This window comes from Pseudophryne corroboree, chromosome 5 (genome assembly GCF_028390025.1).
Source record: "Pseudophryne corroboree isolate aPseCor3 chromosome 5, aPseCor3.hap2, whole genome shotgun sequence".
NCBI classification, from domain to species: domain Eukaryota; kingdom Metazoa; phylum Chordata; class Amphibia; order Anura; family Myobatrachidae; genus Pseudophryne; species Pseudophryne corroboree.
In genome coordinates, this window is record NC_086448.1 from 93,660,690 (window position 1) to 93,679,522 (window position 18,833).

Genomic DNA, 18,833 nt, shown 5'->3' on the forward strand with positions numbered 1-18,833 from the left:
CTTTATGTATGACGACGAGTGACTAAAGACACAGAGGTAGGTACAGCAGTGGCCTACCGTACTGCTATATACAGTATAATGGACCTGGTGGACACTGTCAGCAGACTGCGTTTATAGTATAAAGAAAAAAAGACACCACAGGTATACAATGTAGATGGATGGATAGTATACTTTATGTATGACGATGAGTGACTGAAGACACAGAGGTAGGTACAGCAGTGGCCTACCGTACTGCTATATACAGTATAATGGACCTGGTGGACACTGTCAGCAGACTGCGTTTATAGTATAAAGAAAAAAAGACACCACAGGTAAGGTATACAATGTAGATGGATGGATAGTATACTTTATGTATGACGACGAGTGACTGAAGACACAGAGGTAGGTACAGCAGTGGCCTACCGTACTGCTATATACAGTATAATGGACCTTGTGGACACTGTCAGCAGACTGCGTTTAAATTTATAGTATAAAGAAAAAAAGACACCACAGGAGTGTTTTTCAGGCAGACAAACGTATACTGGTGGTCACTGTCAGCAAAACTGTGCACTGTACTCCTGCTATAGCTGCTCCCCAGTCTCCCCCACAATTAAGCAGTGTGAGCACTCAGCACAGTCAGATATATCATGCAGCACACTGAGGCTGAGCACAGATTTGGTATGGAGCGTTTTTTTCAGGCAGAGAACGGATAAAAAAAACCTAGCAAAACTCTGCACTGTACACCTCCTGAGTCCTAACAGCTGCTCCCCAATCCTCCCCACAATAAGCTAAGCAGTAGGACTCCTCCCCCTTATTTCCTCACTGACTGATTGCATCTTCTGGGACTCTCCGCACGGCTCCGGTATACCATCTACGGGAGCAAACAGTGCGGGCTCCAGAATAGGACACAGCCGTACTCCCAGCTCCGTACAGCGTTAGTGGATAACCAGCAGCCTCTCTCCCCTACATTTCCAACGGACGGTGCCAGTCCAGGGAGATCGAGGTGTCCCACTAAGTATTTGATTCCTGCAGCGGGCTTTCCATTATAGCAGCCGCACACCTGTCTCTCCCTACAGACTGCAACGGGCGGTGCACGCCCAGGGATAACAGGCTAAATAGCGGGACCCCGGCCAGCACGGCTAACACTTTCAACTCTGCAATTCAATCTGGGCTTTCTGGGCTCACCCGAGGACGCTCGGGACCACTCAGCTCTATCGGAGAGGTAATCTAACCATTCATTATCACCTATATCGGCTCCTGGAACTTTGAGACGTTTCAGAATACAGCTCTTGAATATAGAGCCTATGATTGTATTCAATATTTATATTTAATCTTCACATCTAGTAATTGTGTTTGACTGAACATTCAATAGTGTCTAACAAACAGCATTGGTAACTTTACTGCAACAATTATTACAATTTATTTGCTGCTAGTCATCTAGTTGACATTTTTGTTGACACACACTTGCAACTGATGTGAGTGTAGAAAATTCTTGATACAGAAATTCAGTGAGGATAAGGGTTTTTATGTTAGATATATATCTGGTGTATTGTGCAATTTTTATTGTATCTTAATAAATATTTTTTATAATATATCAAAAATTCCCTTGGACCCTTTGGTTGTGAATTAACCCTGGATCGCAGTGTCAGTAAGTGTTGAGCGCTTCTATTTTCCACCCATTTTTTCTCCAGCTCATCAGTATAGGAGTAACACACTACTCCTTATAGAGGCGCGCACACTTCTGACACTTGTGATCTTATCTCTAAGACATTAGCTTTGTTTAAATTTATTTAAGATAATTGAGACACATTGGCGCAGCAAAAAAATCTCCCTTCCTTGTTCATGGCCGAGACGATGAAATGCCATCAACGACGTATGCCCAATGTCATAGTACAGAGCATGTAAAATGCAAAACACAAAAGATCAGTAAAAAAATTACCCAAAAATCTAAATTAAAAGCGTCTGAGGAGAATCGTAAACTTGCCAATATGCCATTTACGACACGGAGTGGCAAGGAACGGCTAAGGCCCTGGCCTATGTTCATCGCTAGTGGTTCAGCTTCACATGAGGATGGAAGCACTCAGCCTCTCGCTAGAAAAATGAAAAGACTTAAGCTGGCAAAAGCACAGCAAAGAACTGTGCGTTCTTCGAAATCACAAATCCCCAAGGAGAGTCCAATTGTGTCGGTTGCGATGCCTGACCTTCCCAACACTGGACGGGAAGAGCTTGCGCCTTCCACCATTTTCACGCCCCCTGCAAGTGCTGGAAGGAGCACCCGCAGTCCAGTTCCTGATAGTCAAATTGAAGATGTCACTGTTGAAGTACACCAGGATGAGGATATGGGTGTTGCTGGCGCTGGGGAGGAAATTGACAAGGAGGATTCTGATGGTGAGGTGGTTTGTTTAAGTCAGGCACCCGGGGAGACACCTGTTGTCCGTGGGACGAATATGGCCATTGACATGCCTGGTCAAAATACAAAAAAATCAGCTCTTCGGTGTGGAATTATTTCAACACAAATGCGGACAACAGGTGTCAAGCCGTGTGTTGCCTTTGTCAAGCTATAATAAGTAGGGGTAAGGATGTTAACCACCTCGGAACATCCTCCCTTATACGTCACCTGCAGCGCGTTCATCATAAGTCAGTGACAAGTTCAAAAACTTTGGGCGACAGCGGAAGCAGTCCACTGACCAGTAAATCCCTTCCTCTTGTAACCAAGCTCACGCAAACCACACCACCAACTCCCTCAGTGTCAATTTCCTCCTTACCCAGGAAAGCCAATAGTCCTGCAGGCCATGTCACTGGCAAGTCTGACGAGTTCTCTCCTGCCTGGGATTCCTCCGATACATCCTTGAGTGTAACGCCTACTGCTGCTGGCGCTGCTGTTGTTGCTGCTGGGAGTCGATGGTCATCCCAGAGGGGAAGTCGGAAGACCACTTGTACTACTTCCAGTAAGCAATTGACTGTCCAACAGTCCTTTGCGAGGAAGATGAAATATCACAGCAGTCATCCTGCTGCAAAGCGGATAACTGAGGCCTTGGCAGCCTGGGCGGTGAGAAACGTGGTTCCGGTATCCATCGACACTTGAGAGCCAACTATAGACTTGATTGAGGTACTGTGTCCCCGGTACCAAATACCATCTAGGTTCCATTTCTCTAGGCAGGCGATACCGAGAATGTACACAGATGTCAGAAAAAGAGTCACCAGTGTCCTAAAAAATGCAGTTGTACCCAATGTCCACTTAACCACGGACATGTGGACAGGTGTAGCAGGGCAGACTCAGGACTACATGACTGTGACATCCCACTGGGTAGATGTATTGCCTCCCGCAGCAAGAACAGCAGCGGCGGCACCAGTAGCAGCATCTCGCAAACGCCAACTCGTTCCTAGGCAGGCTACGCTTTGTATCACCGCTTTCCAGAATACGCACACAGCTGAAAACCTCTTACGGCAACTGAGGAAGATCATCGCAGAATGGCTTACCCCAATTGGACTCTCCTGGGGATTTGTGGCATCAGACAACGCCAGCAATATTGTGCGTGCATTACATCTGGGCAAATTCCAGCACGTCCCATGTTTTGCACATACCTTGAATTTGGTGGTGCAGAATTATTTAAAAAACGACAGGGGCGTGCAAGAGATGCTGTCGGTGGCCAGAAGAATTGCAGGCCACTTTCGGCGTACAGGCACCGCGTACAGAAGACTGGAGCACCACCAAAAACACCTGAACCTGCCCTGCCATCATCTGAAGCAAGAGGTGGTAACGAGGTGGAATTCAACCCTCTATATGCTTCAGAGGATGGAGGAGCAGCAAAAGGCCATTCAGCCTATACATCAGCCCACGATATAGGCAAAGGAGGTGGAATGCACCTGTCTCAAGCGCAGTGGAGAATGATTTCAATGTTGTGCAAGGTTCTGCAACCTTTTGAACTTGCCACACGTGAAGTCAGTTCAGACACTGCCAGCCTGAGTCAGGTCATTCCCCTCATCAGGCTTTTGCAGAAGAAGCTGGAGGCATTGAAGGAGGAGCTAAAACAGAGCGATTCCGCTAGGCATGTGGGACTTGTGGATGGAGCCCTTCATTCGCTTAACCAGGATTCACGGGTGGTCAATCTGTTGAAATCAGAGCACTACATTTTGGCCACCGTGCTCGATCCTAGATTTAAAACCTACGTTGTATCTCTCTTTCCGGCAGACACAAGTCTGCAGAGGTTCAAAGACCTGCTGGTGAGAATATTGTCAAGTCAAGCGGAACGTGACCCGTCACCATCTCCTCCTTCACATTCTCCCGCAACTGGGGGTGCGAGGAAAAGGCTAAGAATTCCGAGCCCACCCGCTGGCGGTGATGCAGGACAGTCTGGAGCGAGTGCTGACATCTGGTCCGGACTGAAGGACCTGCCAACGATTACTGACATGTCGTCTACTGTCACTGCATATGATTCTGTCACCATTGAAAGAATGGTGGAGGATTATATGAGTGACCGCATCCAAGTAAACGTCAGACAGTCCGTACGTATACTGGCAGGAAAAAGAGGCAATTTGGAGGCCCTTGCAGAAACTGGCTTTATTCTACCTAAGTTGCCCTCTCTCCAGTGTGTACTCCGAAAGAGTGTTTAGTGCCGCCGCTCACCTTGTCAGCAATCGGCGTACGAGGTTACTTCCAGAAAATGTGGAGAAGATGATGTTCATTAAAATTAATTATAATCAATTCCTCCGTGGAGACATTCACCAGCAGCAATTGCCTCCAGAAAGTACACGGGGACCTGAGATGGTGGATTCCAGTGGGGACGAATTAATAATCTGTGAGGAGGGGGATGCACACAGTGAAAGGGGTGATGAATCGGACGATGATGATGAGGTGGACATCTTGCCTCCGTAGAGCCAGTTTGTGCAAGGAGAGATTGATTGCTTCTTTTTTGGTGGGGGCCCAAACCAACCAGTCATTTCAGTCACAGTCGTGTGGCAGACCCTGTCGCTGAAATGATGGGTTCGTTAAAGTGTGCATGTCCTGTTTATACAACATAAGGGTGGGTGGGAGGGCCCAAGGACAATTCCATCTTGCACCTCTTTTTTCTTTCATTTTTCTTTGCGTCATGTGCTGTTTGGGGAGTATTTTTTTGAAGGGCCATCCTGCGTGACACTGCAGTGCCACTCCTAGATGGGCCAGGTGTTTGTGTCGGCCACTAGGGTCGCTTAGCTTAGTCACACAGCTACCTCATTGCGCCTCTTTTTTTCTTTGCGTCATGTGCTGTTTGGGGAGTATTTTTTTGAAGGGCCATCCTGCGTGACACTGCAGTGCCACTCCTAGATGGGCCAGGTGTTTGTGTCGGCCACTAGGGTCGCTTAGCTTAGTCACACAGCTACCTCATTGCGCCTCTTTTTTTCTTTGCGTCATGTGCTATTTGGGGAGTATTTTTTTGAAGGGCCATCCTGCGTGACACTGCAGTGCCACTCCTAGATGGGCCAGGTGTTTGTGTCGGCCACTTGGGTCGCTTATCTTAGTCACACAGCTACCTCATTGCTCCTCTTTTTTTCTTTGCGTCATGTGCTGTTTGGGGAGTATTTTTTTGAAGGGCCAACCTGCGTGACACTGCAGTGCCACTCCTAGATGGGCCAGGTGTTTGTGTCGGCCACTAGGGTCGCTTAGCTTAGTCACACAGCTACCTCATTGCGCCTCTTTTTTTCTTTGCGTCATGTGCTGTTTGGGGAGTATTTTTTTGAAGGGCCATCCTGCGTGACACTGCAGTGCCACTCCTAGATGGGCCAGGTGTTTGTGTCGGCCACTTGGGTCGCTTAGCTTAGTCATCCAGCGACCTCGGTGCAAATTTTAGGACTAAAAATAATATTGTGAGATGTGAGGTGTTCAGAATAGACTGAAAATGAGTGGAAATTATGGTTATTGAGGTTAATAATACTATGGGATCAAAATGACCCCCAAATTCTATGATTTAAGCTGTTTTTTAGGGTTTTTTGAAAAAAACGCCCGAATCCAAAACACACCCGAATCCGACAAAAAAATTTCGGTGAGGTTTTGCCAAAACGCGTTCGAACCCAAAACACGGCCGCGGAACCGAACCCAAAACCAAAACACAAAACCCGAAAAATTGCCGGTGCACATCACTACTAACTACTATAACTAACGGAGAGGACGCCAGCCACGTCCTCTCCCTATCAATCTCAATGCACGTGTGAAAATGGCGGCGACGTGCGGCTGCTTATATAGAATCCGAATCTCGCGAGAATCCTACAGCGGGATGATGACGTTCGGGCGCGCTCGGTTTACCCGAGCCACACGGGAGAATCCGAGTACGGCTCGGACCCGTGTAAAAAGGCTAAAGTTCGGGGGGGTTCGGTTTCCGAGAAACCGAACCCGCTCATCACTAGTTATTATATTAAACCATTCTTTAAACCATATTTGAAGAAAGTTATTTACAAGGGGACTGGAGATAATGTGGAGGCACTGTGGGTTGAAATTTCTATTGGGGGAATAGGAACAAAAAAACTTTTAATAGCGACATGTTACAAACCACCAGACATTAGTTTGACTGAGGAGGTACAACTATTCCAGCAAATTGAAAAAGCAGCAGGACTGGAGGATGTCCTAATCATTGGGGATTTTAATTATCCTGACATAAATTGGAACAACGTATCAAGTGTTACATCTAGGGGAAACAGGTTCTTAAATATACTAAAAGATCACTACTTGTCTCAAGTAATCAAGGAGCCTACTAGAAACAGGGTTTTGCTGGACCTAGTACTAACTAATAATGTAGAGATAATAACAAATACTAAAGTGGGGGAGACCTTGGGAAACAGCGTTCATATATGGTCACATTCGAAATTATGGGGGTGATTCCGAGTTGTTAGCTCGCTAGCAGAATTTAGCAGCATTGCACACGCTAGGCCGCCGCCCTCTGGGAGTGTATCTTAGCTTAGCAGAATAGCGAACGAAAGATTTGCAGAATTGCGGATAGAAATTTCTTAGCAGTTTCTGAGTAGCTCCAGACCTGCTCACAGATTGCGATCAGCTTAGGCCGTTTAATTCCTGGTTTGACGTCACACACACGCCCAGCCACTCCCCCGTTTCTCCAGACACTCCCGCGTTTTTCCCTGACACGCCTGCGTTTTTCCGCACACTCCCAGAAAACGGCCAGTTTCCGCCCAGAAACACCCACTTCCTGTCAATCACACTCCGATCACTTCAACAATGAAAATTCTTCGTTCGGATGTGAGTAAATCTACTAAGTTTTGTGCTAAAATACTTAGCGCATGCGCACTGCGTACCATGCACATGCGCATTTTAGCCTTAATCGCTCCGTTGCGAAAATCGGCAACGAGCTAACAACTCAGAATGACCCCCTATGTTTCAAAAACATCACTATAACGGTTCTACCAAGACTTTTACTGTAACTTTAGAAAAGCAAATTTCGATGGATTGAAACAAGCACTAAAGGATATTGACTGGGATATTTTGTTCCATGGTAAGAATACTGCTGAAATGTGGGATGCTTTTAAAAGTTTGCTCAATAAATATTCTCATAAATTCAGTCGCATGAGCAGCAAGCAAAGGGGCTCAAAAAACAAACTGATGTGGCTTAATAAGGAGGTTAAGGAATTAATGAATAAAAGAAGCGCACGTTCAAAGCGTTTAATTCAGATGGGAAGGCAGGGTCATTCCACTGCTACAAGGAATGTAACAAGATTTGCAAAAAAGAAATCGGAGCAGCTAAAATACAAAACTAAAAGCAAATTGCTAAGGAGAGTAAAACAAACCCAAAAAGTTTTTTTTAAGTACAGAATATAAACAGTAAAAGGTTAAAAAAGAGAATATAGGACCATTAAAAGGAGAGTTGGGAGTATTGATAAATGATGACAAACTAAAAGTAGAAATATTAGACAATTTTTTTCATCAGTGGTTACTAGAGAGGACCAGCTGTTGGAAGTAGTGAATAACACAAGTATTGATAATATACTGTTGCTTAGCACTTATTTGAGTGAGGAAGTAGTCTGTGAGGGACTAAACAAGGTTAAGATGAATAAATCTCTTGGTCCAGATTGACTTCACCCAAGGGTTTTTATGGAGCTTAACTCAGAACTAGCAAGGCCTTTAAATTTAATTTTCTATGACTCAATTAAAACAGGCATGATACCACAGGACTGGCGTATAACAGAGGTAATCCCAATATTTAAAAAGGGTAGCAAAACTCATCCTGGTAACTATAGACCGGTTAGTTTGGCATTAATTGTGGGGAAAATATTGGCAGGGATATTAAAGGATAGCATACAGGATTACTTGGATACCTCCAATGTTATCAATAGGAACAAGTATGGTTTAATGAGGGACAGGTCATGCCAAACTAACTTAATTAGCTTCTACGAGAAAGTGAGCAAAACTCTTGACCAGGGTAATGCTGTAGATGTGGTCTATTTAGATTTTACAAAAGCCTTTGACGCAGTGCCTCACAAGAGGCCGATTTTCAAAATAAGAGAGCTCGGCCTAGGAAACACCATTTGTACTTGGCTAGACAACGGAACAGCGAGTTGTGGTTAATGGGATGTTCTCCAACTGGGCCACTGTATTTAGTGGAATACCGTAAGGGTCAGTACTCGGGCCACTACTGTTCAATATATTTATTAATGGACTAGGAATAGGTCTGGAAAGCCTGGTATCAATTTTTGCAGATGATACCATACTATGTAGGGTAATTAACTCAGCCAAGGATTGAAAGTTCCTACAGAATTACTTACTTTACTTAAAATGGAAGTTTGGTAAACCAAATGGAGAATGAGGTTTAACAAAGAAAAATGTAAAGTCATGCACTTTAGAACTAAAAATAACCATGCAACCTACAAATTAAATGGAGAGAATTTAGAGGAAACAGTAACAGAAAAAGACTTGGGGGTGCTCAATCATAATACATTTAACAACAGTACCCAATGTCAGAGTGCAGCAATGAAGGCAATTAAGATATCAGCATGCATAAAATGGGGAATTGAGACAAGGGATGAGAGTGTAATCCTACCATTATATAAATCATTGGTATGGCCACACCTTGAATATTGTGTATGGTTGTGGGCGCCACACTATAAAAAAGATACTAGAGCTGGAAAGGGTTCAGAGATGAGCTACAAATTGATAAAGGGTTTTGAGGAACTGGAATACACGGAAAGGCTTACTAGGTTAAATATGTTTACACTTCGAAAAAAGGTGTCTAAGAGGAGACGTTATTAATATATATAAAGGGACAATACATGGAGCTATCAGGAGATTTTTTATTAAGAGATGTCTGCAAAGGACACGCGGACACCCTCTGAGGTTAGAGGAGAGAACATTTCATACCCAAAGAAGGAAGGAGTTCTTCACAGTAAGGGCAGTAAGGATCTGGAATTTTTTTTTTACCAGAGAAGGTCGTAATGGCGGACACAGTCATTAAATTTAAGAATGGGTTGGATAAATTTCTAACTGAAAAAAATATCCAAGGATATAGCCTTTAAAAAGATTGTATTGCATAACTACGGGTATATCTGGTTAGTTACAGAATAGTATAGGATCTAAATAAAGGTTGAACTCGATGGACAACTTGTTTTATTTCAACCTTATTAACTATGTTATTATGTTTACTATTTTAGCCTATTTAACTTTTTTTTTAAATGCAGATCCAAAACCCAAACATGTGAGGGTGGTTTTGCAAAACCAGAATACAAAAATAATCCAGATCCAAAACCAAGAAATGGGGTTCAGCGCACATCTCTGTGTTAGATGAATAGGACTCAGTACGAAATGTGCAGTTTGGTTCTCCAGAATTCTGAATCCACATAAATTTTGCGAATCCAAACTGAACCATAACCTGGTCCGGATCTCCCTAGGAGATTCAATACTAACCAATGCCCGGAGCAGATCTTCCCGTGGTTTGGAATTCGGAGTTAAAATTCGAATTTCAGGGTTTGGATTGCGAAAATAACACGATTTTAACTGTTTTTAAAGATTTTCTGTAGATTTTTGTTGATTTTTATCACTGATTATGGATTATTTTATTGATTTAAAACTGAATCCAAACCAAAACACCTGAGGATGGATTTAACAAAACCCAAACACGATGATGAATTAGAACCAAAACACAGGGGTGTACACATCTCTCGAAAAAACTCAATGGATGATGCAAAATAGATTTTTTTAACATTATTGGAGAGAAATTACTTATCTTGAGACATACACCAGAATGAAGTGTTCAGTTCCAATATCCAACTCAGATAATTCCACAGACGTGCACTGAAAAGTAAACATATTAAAATGTTAACTTTGAAGTGCAACATTAATATTCAACAGTATGATTTGGAGATTCGTATTTGCACAATGCTCCTTTTATTTCTCTCTGTTAGCCGAACTAGAAATTAAGAATGCATGCCATTATTTTCAAGAATATCACAGTTATTTGCCTAGCTTTTCTTTTATTGAAAATAGATGTATGGTGAATTCTAATAGCTACATTACCTCTAATATAACTGTTCCAATCTGAATAATCAAAGTTGCTTGCATCTAAAATAGCAATTATTAATTTGAAAAATGTTATGCCTTAAGTTGAACCTCTCCCTCAAGGAAGAATAAGGCATCACTTGATAAAACTGTAGGCCGACGCTGTTCATTTTCCGTCCTCATGAGCATCTGGAACAGGACACATATGGAGGAAATGTTGGCTTCAGTATAAAGGAGAGTTATAGCAAACCTTCTAAAGGGGACAGGTAGCAAAGTTGCCCATAGCAACCAATCAGTTTCTAGCTATCATTTTATAGAATGTACTTGATAAATGATAGCTAGAAGCTGATTGGTTCTCCACTTGTAATTACTTTTCTTCCATTTACGGCCCTGCCGACGGCTACTGGACATGTGCATCCGGATCTTCTGCTGCCCACCATAGATGGATTGCAGGGCTAGCCCATTGCAGTTAACACATGCAAGAACTTTAAAGCTCCACTTTCTGAATCTTGTCACAGTAAATACCTTCCTCATAGAATTCTCTGATCTCTACTGCTTGCTATATTGGTAAATCCCAGTCACACCTAATTCTGCCCTTAAACATGCGTAAACAGCAGTTTCCACATATTTTAAGGGATTAAGGTGGTCATTTCCGAGTTGTTCGCTCGTTGCCGTTTTATCGCAGCGCTGCGGTCAAGGGAAAAATAGGCAATTATGCGCATGCGCATGGTACGCAACGCGCATGCGCTAAGTACTTTCACACAAAACTTTATAGTTTTACCCAAGCTCCAGCTATGTTTTTCAGTCGCTGGAGTGATCATAGTGTGATTGACAGGAAGTGGGTGTTTCTGGGCGGCAACTCAGCGTTTTCAGGGAGTGTGCTAAAAAACACAGGCGTGCCAGACAAAAACGCAGGAGTGGCTGGAGAAACGGGGGAGTGGCTGGCCGGACGCAGGGCGTGTTTGTGACGTCAAACCAGGAACTAAACAGACTGAGGTGATCGCAATCTAGGAGTAGGTCTGGAGCTACTCAGAAACTGCATGATTTTTTTTAGTAGCAATTTTGCTACTCTTTCGTTCGCAATTCTGCTAAGCTAAGATACACTCCCAGAGGGCGGAGGCCTAGCGTGTGCAATGCTGCTAAAAGCAGCTAGCGAGCGATCAACTCGGAATGACCACCTAAGTGATTAATAAATAGGCCCTCTATTGTTCATCAACAACCTATCTTATTATCTAGGGGTGTGATGCACTAATTGGCCACTCCCTTACTGAGAGCTTAAAACCAACAACACGGTAGGTGAACAACACAAGGAAAATAACAGCAACAGTATGGTGTCATGTAAACCACAGCAATAGCAATGAGTTACAAGCAAGGTGGTACATTCAGGGCTTAAAATGGTCCTGGAGACCCCACCCACCTATTAGGCGGAGCCAGGGCCGGTGCTAGAGTTTTGTGCAAGCCCCTGCAAACTAAAAACTGCTGAAGACACGTGTTACAAAAAATGGGTGTTGTCTCACAAGGAAGGGTCGTGGTCACACAATAGTACCCCCAATTCAAATTACACCATACAGTAGCACAATATCATTAACATTACACCGCACATAGTGCCTCTGATACATATTAGGCCACAAATAGTGCCTCAAATTCATATAACACCACATAGTAGTGCCCCTTATTGATGTTATGACACACAGAAGTGACCCTTATTTACATTACGTCACTCAGTAGTGCCTCTTATACACATAACTCTACACAGTAGTGCCCCTTATATGTTACACTACACAGTAGTGCCCCTTACAAACAATGCCCACAGTAGTAGTGGCCCAGTACACAATGCACACAGTAGTAGTGCCTCTTACACATAATGTCCACAGTAGTGTCCCTTACACGTAATGCCCACAGTAGTGCTGCATATACATATTATGCACACAGTACTGCCCTTTATACCTGTAAAGCCCACAGCAGTAGTGCCCCTTATATATATAATGCTCATATCTCTGCCTCTGTCACTCGAGCACCTGCTTTGTGTCCCTTCCGTAGCTTCCCTGTCTCTGTGCCCCTCCAGCCCAAGCTCTTGTCACAAAGGATGTAATTAAGGAGAAGCCTACTCTCCGACAGTGCCGTGTCCACTGATTAGCTCAGCTGTGATTTTAGGGGTCTGTTTATCAATAATAGCATTTGTAATGTGATCTTGGTGCGGTGTTAGTGCCTACGATTTTATTGCTGGATGCAATTACACCGGCAGATACGGATTAAGGCATACCTGCCCACAGGTGTCATGAACGTGGTGAGCATGGATGGTTCCTTGTCCAAGGTGATCTACAGTACCAGATTCCACATTTGACATTCAGAGTGTTATCTATATCTGCATTTGACATATTAGCTATTACTTGATCCACAGTTCTGAAGGGGTGATGGTGTCTCATCAGAGCTTTGTTCAAATGTACAGGGTCATTTCAGGATGTTTTTTTACTGCAGCAAGCAACTCATGGGGTGGCTTCTACTACTGGAGCAATGACACCCAATGCTGTCATGCAATTTAATTCTGCTATCACTTTGTCCTTCATAGTGAGAGGCACAAATCTGGATGCACATGTTGTGAGAAAGGGAGCCTCATTTAAATGCATGAGATACATAAGCGTTGCATAACCCAGTCTTGAGGCTGCTCCTCCATCCCCCTGCCTCATGCCTTGAACAGCTCTGCTTTGCGTACATACTGCCATCAGGCTACCTCCTGCTTACTTGCACCTCATATCATCTGTCTGTCGCCCCTTCCCACTAGATTGTTAGCTCTTCAGAGCACGGCCCTCTTTCCTCTTGTTGTCTAAGCCCTCTTCTCGACACATTTCACTCGCAGCTCTCCCCTACTCAGCGACCATCTTTACCTGCTTTTTCTTCTACTGGTAAAGGCTCATCTCTATCTATGGCCGCCTGCCCCAACTAATACGATGATTACTCCCTCGCTACTTACATCTTAGCTGTATTATGTTTTGAGAATTGAGGTGCTCTTTGTTACCTGTACTCTATTTCTGTTATTTAATTACTGTATTGCTAAGTTTTGTCTCCCTGTACTGTCCTTTGTACGGCGCTGCAAAACAGTTGTTGCGCCTTATAAATAAAATGTAATAATAATAATAATACCTGACTGGCTTTAAAATTGGAAGATCAGCAAAGTCTTGAACATCCTATACACATCAGCGCGTAAAGTTATTAATACCTATTTTATCTGGTCTGGCAAACTTGTGAGCAGTTTGACCTGACTGTCCACTATATAAAACTCAGCAAAAAGTATGTGGATTGCAGGATGGCCATTACTGTGGTCCTGATTAAATGGCCACCTTAAGCAATTTGATTCACAGTTTGAGAGCAGTCAATAGGTGTTTTGGAGTTTGTGCCTTGGAGAAGTTCCAGATGTTCTCACAGTCAGGAAACTCCTGATTGGCTAGTGTCACTAAAGGTGGTTAGAGGACTGATAGGAGGCAAAAAGACAGCACTCTTCACTGCTTTCCTCCTGCCAGAAGCCTCATTATGCTGTCCAAAGATGGCAAACGGAAATCTGCGATTTCCGTTCTTTTCTAAATCGTTCTATCCATACCACTGTATGGGAATGCGATATCTACACTAATCAGGGACACCGCTGGGGTTACCTGAGATTTCGCCATTTCTCTGTATGCAGAGCCGGCCATAGGCATAGGCAAACTAGGCAATTGCCTAGGGCATTTGATATGCCTAGGGGCATCAGCAGCTTCTGCTGATTAAAATGATATGTGGCATGCCTATATTCTGTATGTAGCATTTCATATGCAGATACAGCCACCGTCTCATATAGTATATAGGCATGCTGCATATTATTTTAATCAGCAGAATCTGCTTGTGCACCCTAGCCACATAGCAATGCAAATAAGATGCATTTTCATAAAAAAAAGTGCCCGACATTGGCATTGAGGCAAGATTTATGAGGACACATCTGTATCCAAGCAGAGGCAGAGGTCACAGTGTTAGTGGCAGTGTGAGTGCTGTGTGCATGTGAGTGGGTTGGTTGTGCAGTAGTGTTCAGAATATGTGTAAGGAGCATTATGTGTGTCATGTAAAAATGCATTAATAATGTGCAACATATGTGTAAAGGGGCACTATGTGTGTCATTATGTGTATAAGGGCATTAATAATGTGTGGCATATGTGTAACAGGGTACTACTGTATGTGTGTCATTATGTGTATAGGGGCACTAATAATGTGCAGCAAATGTGTAGGGGCACTATTTGTGTCATTATGTGTAAGGCACATTATGTGTAAAAGGGCATTAATAAAGGTTGTCATAATATGTAAGGTGCATTATGTTTATAAGGACATTAATAATGTGTCTCATATGTGTAAGGGGCATTACTGTGTGGTATTATGTGTATAAAGGCATTACTAATGTGTGGCATTATGTGTATAAGGTGCTCTACTATGTGGCGTTGCGTATAGAAAGGGCACTACTGTGTCATCTAATGTGAATAAAGAGCAATAGGGTGTGGTGTAATGTGAATAACGAGCAATTCAGTGTGATGTAATGTGAATAAGGGGCTCTACTGTGAGGAGTAACGTTTATAAGGTAAAGTGATACTACTGTGGGATGTAATATGAATTATGGACACTATCGCATGATCAAATGTGAATAAAGTTGCAATACTGTGTGGCGTAATTGGAATTGGGGTGACTATTGTGTGGTCATGACCCTTGCCAGCAAAAACACCCCCCTTTTTGGGCTGTGCACCAAATGTGCAAGCTGATCCTATTTAAAATATAGGGGGTACAAACATCAAAATAAGGACTGCTATGGGTGAGGGGTGATGGTGCTGGGAAAGAGGTGCAAGGTCAGAGGCGGAACCAGCAGTGGTGCTAGGGGGCACCAGCTAAAATCTTGCCTAGGGCATCATATTGTTTAGGGCCGGCTCTGTATGTAAAGAAGCTGTGAAAAGCCGTGTTATCACTGTGGTCGAGTGATAAAGAGCTTTTCACTGATGCTCGAATACACTTCTTAGTACAGTAAAGCTATATGATTCCAAAAATGTTTCTTTTTATAGGTTCTTTTTGCTTGGCCTTTAGAAATTCCCCTTTTAAAGGGGTCCATTCTAGTGTAATATTTCCCCTCCATTTTTATAATATGCACCTTTAACCACTTATTTTTGTCCAAAAATATCCCCAAAATTGTTGATTTGTTTTATTATCAATTCATGTAAATAATAGCTAATTAAACTTCTTTCATTTTTTTTTAAATATGCAGACCTGATAATAAAATTATACTTCATTAAGGTTATAAAGCTACATTTACACAATTTGATAACAAATATTTTGGGAACGGAATTTTTAAAAATGTTTTACTGCAGGATTGCTGTTCACATGCTGGATGGAGAGTGGTGCAGGCAGCTGTGAGGTCGGGCTGCAGGAAGACTGTCTTCCTGCAGCCACCGCTGTGATCCTCACACTGTGTCCAGAGAGGGAGGACGGGACTGCAGGGGGCTGACACTGCTGCAGCTGGAAGATCACCATCTGATGTGACCATGTCAGGATTAAAGTATATTATTAGAATGATATAAAAAGAATTGTTTAGTATTTCATTTTCTAGGAATAGAGATTTACTTTGTTTCATTATAGTGGATTATTTAATTATTTGGATTAAACCTTGTAAACTGTCGATTCCCCTCTTGCTTTAAGCTTTGGGGAGATAGGGATGTTTGTCGAGCATGGCTGCAAGTGTTAAGAATTTTATATAGGCCTCAGCCCAAGAGAGAAACATTTTGACAAGGATTTATGTGAGTAGCAGCTGTGCATGCAATATACTACAGTAAATATGTTCAAAAACCAATGTGGCTTACTGCCTGGAGTCTTACAGGACCCTAGTGAGTGTTTTGCAGAGCTAGGTCTTTTAAATAAGACACGGAGAGAAAAAAAATCCTCCGTGTTCTCTTGATTATTGCGTTATCACTCGTAAGCTGTATGACTGTATATATTTTGCTGAATTTCATTTCAGAAAACGGACTCAAATTATCTTCAATTTTTGCTTTTAGCAGATCTTGTCTGAGATGGAGATTACCCTAACGCTGAAGGAAATATTTCCATATGTTTTTTAAATAGTGTAAAATAGAATGCATCACTGGAATGTCAGAATAGTTCCATTTGACCAGAAAATTAATCAGCAGTTGCTGATGGATGGCCATACCATGATAGGATAGGCAGATTGTTTTGGGGTATTACACGTTGGTTCACTAATGATAAATAACCAATAATATATAGTTACAGTATTTAAATAAAAACAAGTGTGCACTAAGTTGCTGAGTTTGCGTTTCTGACCATTCACGATAAGAGCAGCAGGCACCAAGGCTCCATGGGTGGAAAAATATCAGGATCCAGAGATACAGGCCAGAGCCCAGAGTCATATACTGTATAGAGATGTGCACCAGACTTTTTTCGGGATTTGTGTTTTGGTTTTGGATTCGGTTCCACGGCCGTGTTTGGCAAAACCTCCCTTAAAAATTTTTGTCGGATTGAGGTGTGTTTTGGATTGGGGTGTTTTATTTCAAAAACCCCTCAAAAACAGCTTAAATAATAGAATTTGGGGCAATTTTGATCCTATAGTATTTGTAACCTCAATAACCATGATTTCCACTCATTTACAGTCTATTCTGAACACCTCACACCTCACAATATTATTTTTAGTCCTAAAATTTGCACCGAGGTCGCTGGATGACTAAGCTAAGCGACCCAAGTGGGTGGCACAAACACCTGGTCAATCTAGGAGTGGCACTGCAGTGTCAGACAGGATGGCACTTAAAAAAATAGTCCCCAAACAGCACATGATGCAAAGATAAAAAAAAAAGAGGTGCAAGATGGAATTGTCCTTGGGCCCTCCCACCCACCCTTATGTTGTATAAACAGGACATGCACACTTTAACAAACCCATCATTTCAGCTACAGGGTCTGCCTCACGACTGTGGCTGAAATGACTGGTTGGTTTGGGCCCCCACCAAAAAAGAAGCAATCAATCTCTCCTTGCACAAACTGGCTCTACAGAGGCAAGATGTCCACCTACTCCTCATCCTCCGATGCCTCACCCCTTTCACTGTGTACATCCCCCTCCTCACAGAGTATTAATTCGTCCCCACTGGAATCCACCATCACAGGTCCCTGTGTAATTTCTGGAGGCAATTGCTGGTAAATGTTTCCACGGAGGAATTGATTATAATTCATTTTGATGAACATCATCTCCACATTTTGTGGAAGTAACCTCCTACGCCGATCGCTGACAAGGTGACCGGCTGCACTAAACAATCTTTCGGAGTACACACTGGAGGGGGGGCAACTTAGGTAAAATAAAGCCAGTTTGTGCAAGGGCCTCCAAATTGCCTCTTTTTCCTGCCAGTATACGTATGGACTGTCTGACATGCCTACTTGGATGCTGTCACTCATATAATCCTCCACCATTCTTTCAATGGTGACAGAATCATATGCAGTGAGAGTAGATGACATGTCAGTAATCGTTGGCAGGTCCTTCAGTCCAGGCCAGATGTCAGCTCTTGCTCCTGACTGCCCTGCATCACCGCCAGTGGGTGGTTTTGGAAATTTGATCCTTTTCCTGGCAGCTCCAGTGGCGGTAGCAAATGAAGGAGGAGCTGTTGGTGGGTCATGTTCCTCTTGACTTGACAAGTGTCTCACCAGAAGGTCTTGGAACATATGCAGACTTGTGTCTGCCGGAAAGAGAGATACAACATAGGCTTTACACCTAGGATCGAGCACGGTGGCCAAAATGTAGTGCTCTGATTTCAACAGATTGACCACCCGTGAATCCTGGTTAAGCGAATGAAGGGCTCCATCCACAAGTCCCACATGCCTAGCGAAATCGCTCCGTTTTAGTTCCTCCTTTAATCTCTCCAGCTGCTTCTGCAAAAGCCTGATGAGGGGAATGACCTGACTTATGCTGGCAGTGTCTGAACTGACTTCACGTATGGCAAGTTCAAAGGGTTGGAGAACCTTGCACAACGTTGAAATCATTCTCCACTGCGCTTGAGTCAGGTGCATTCCCCCTCCTTTGCCTATATCGTAGGTAGATCTATAGTCTTGAATGGCCTTTTGCTGCTCCTCCATCCTCTGAAGCATATAGAGGGTTGAATTCCACCTCGTTACCACCTCTTGCTTCAGATGATGGCAGGGCATGTTCAGGAGTGTTTACTGGTGCTCCAGTCTTCGGAACGCGGTGGCTGAATACCGAAAGTGGCCTGCAATTCTTCGGGCCAATGACAGCATCTCCATTGCGCCCCTATCGTTTTTTTATAAAATTCTGCACCACCAAATTAATTGTATGTGCAAAACATGGGACGTGCTGGAATTTTCCCACATGTAATGC

At 43.2% G+C, this 18,833-nt stretch overlaps 1 long non-coding RNA gene across 2 annotated transcripts in view; it reads right to left on the minus strand.

Annotated features, from left to right (window-relative positions):
* LOC134927263 (uncharacterized) overlaps positions 1–18,833 on the minus strand; it is a 191,139-nt gene that overhangs the window by 75,415 nt on the left and 96,891 nt on the right. For both annotated transcript variants that reach the window (XR_010177588.1, XR_010177589.1), the window contains exon 6: positions 10,191–10,246. This is a non-coding gene — a long non-coding RNA (uncharacterized LOC134927263). The remainder of the gene's footprint in view (positions 1–10,190; positions 10,247–18,833) is intronic.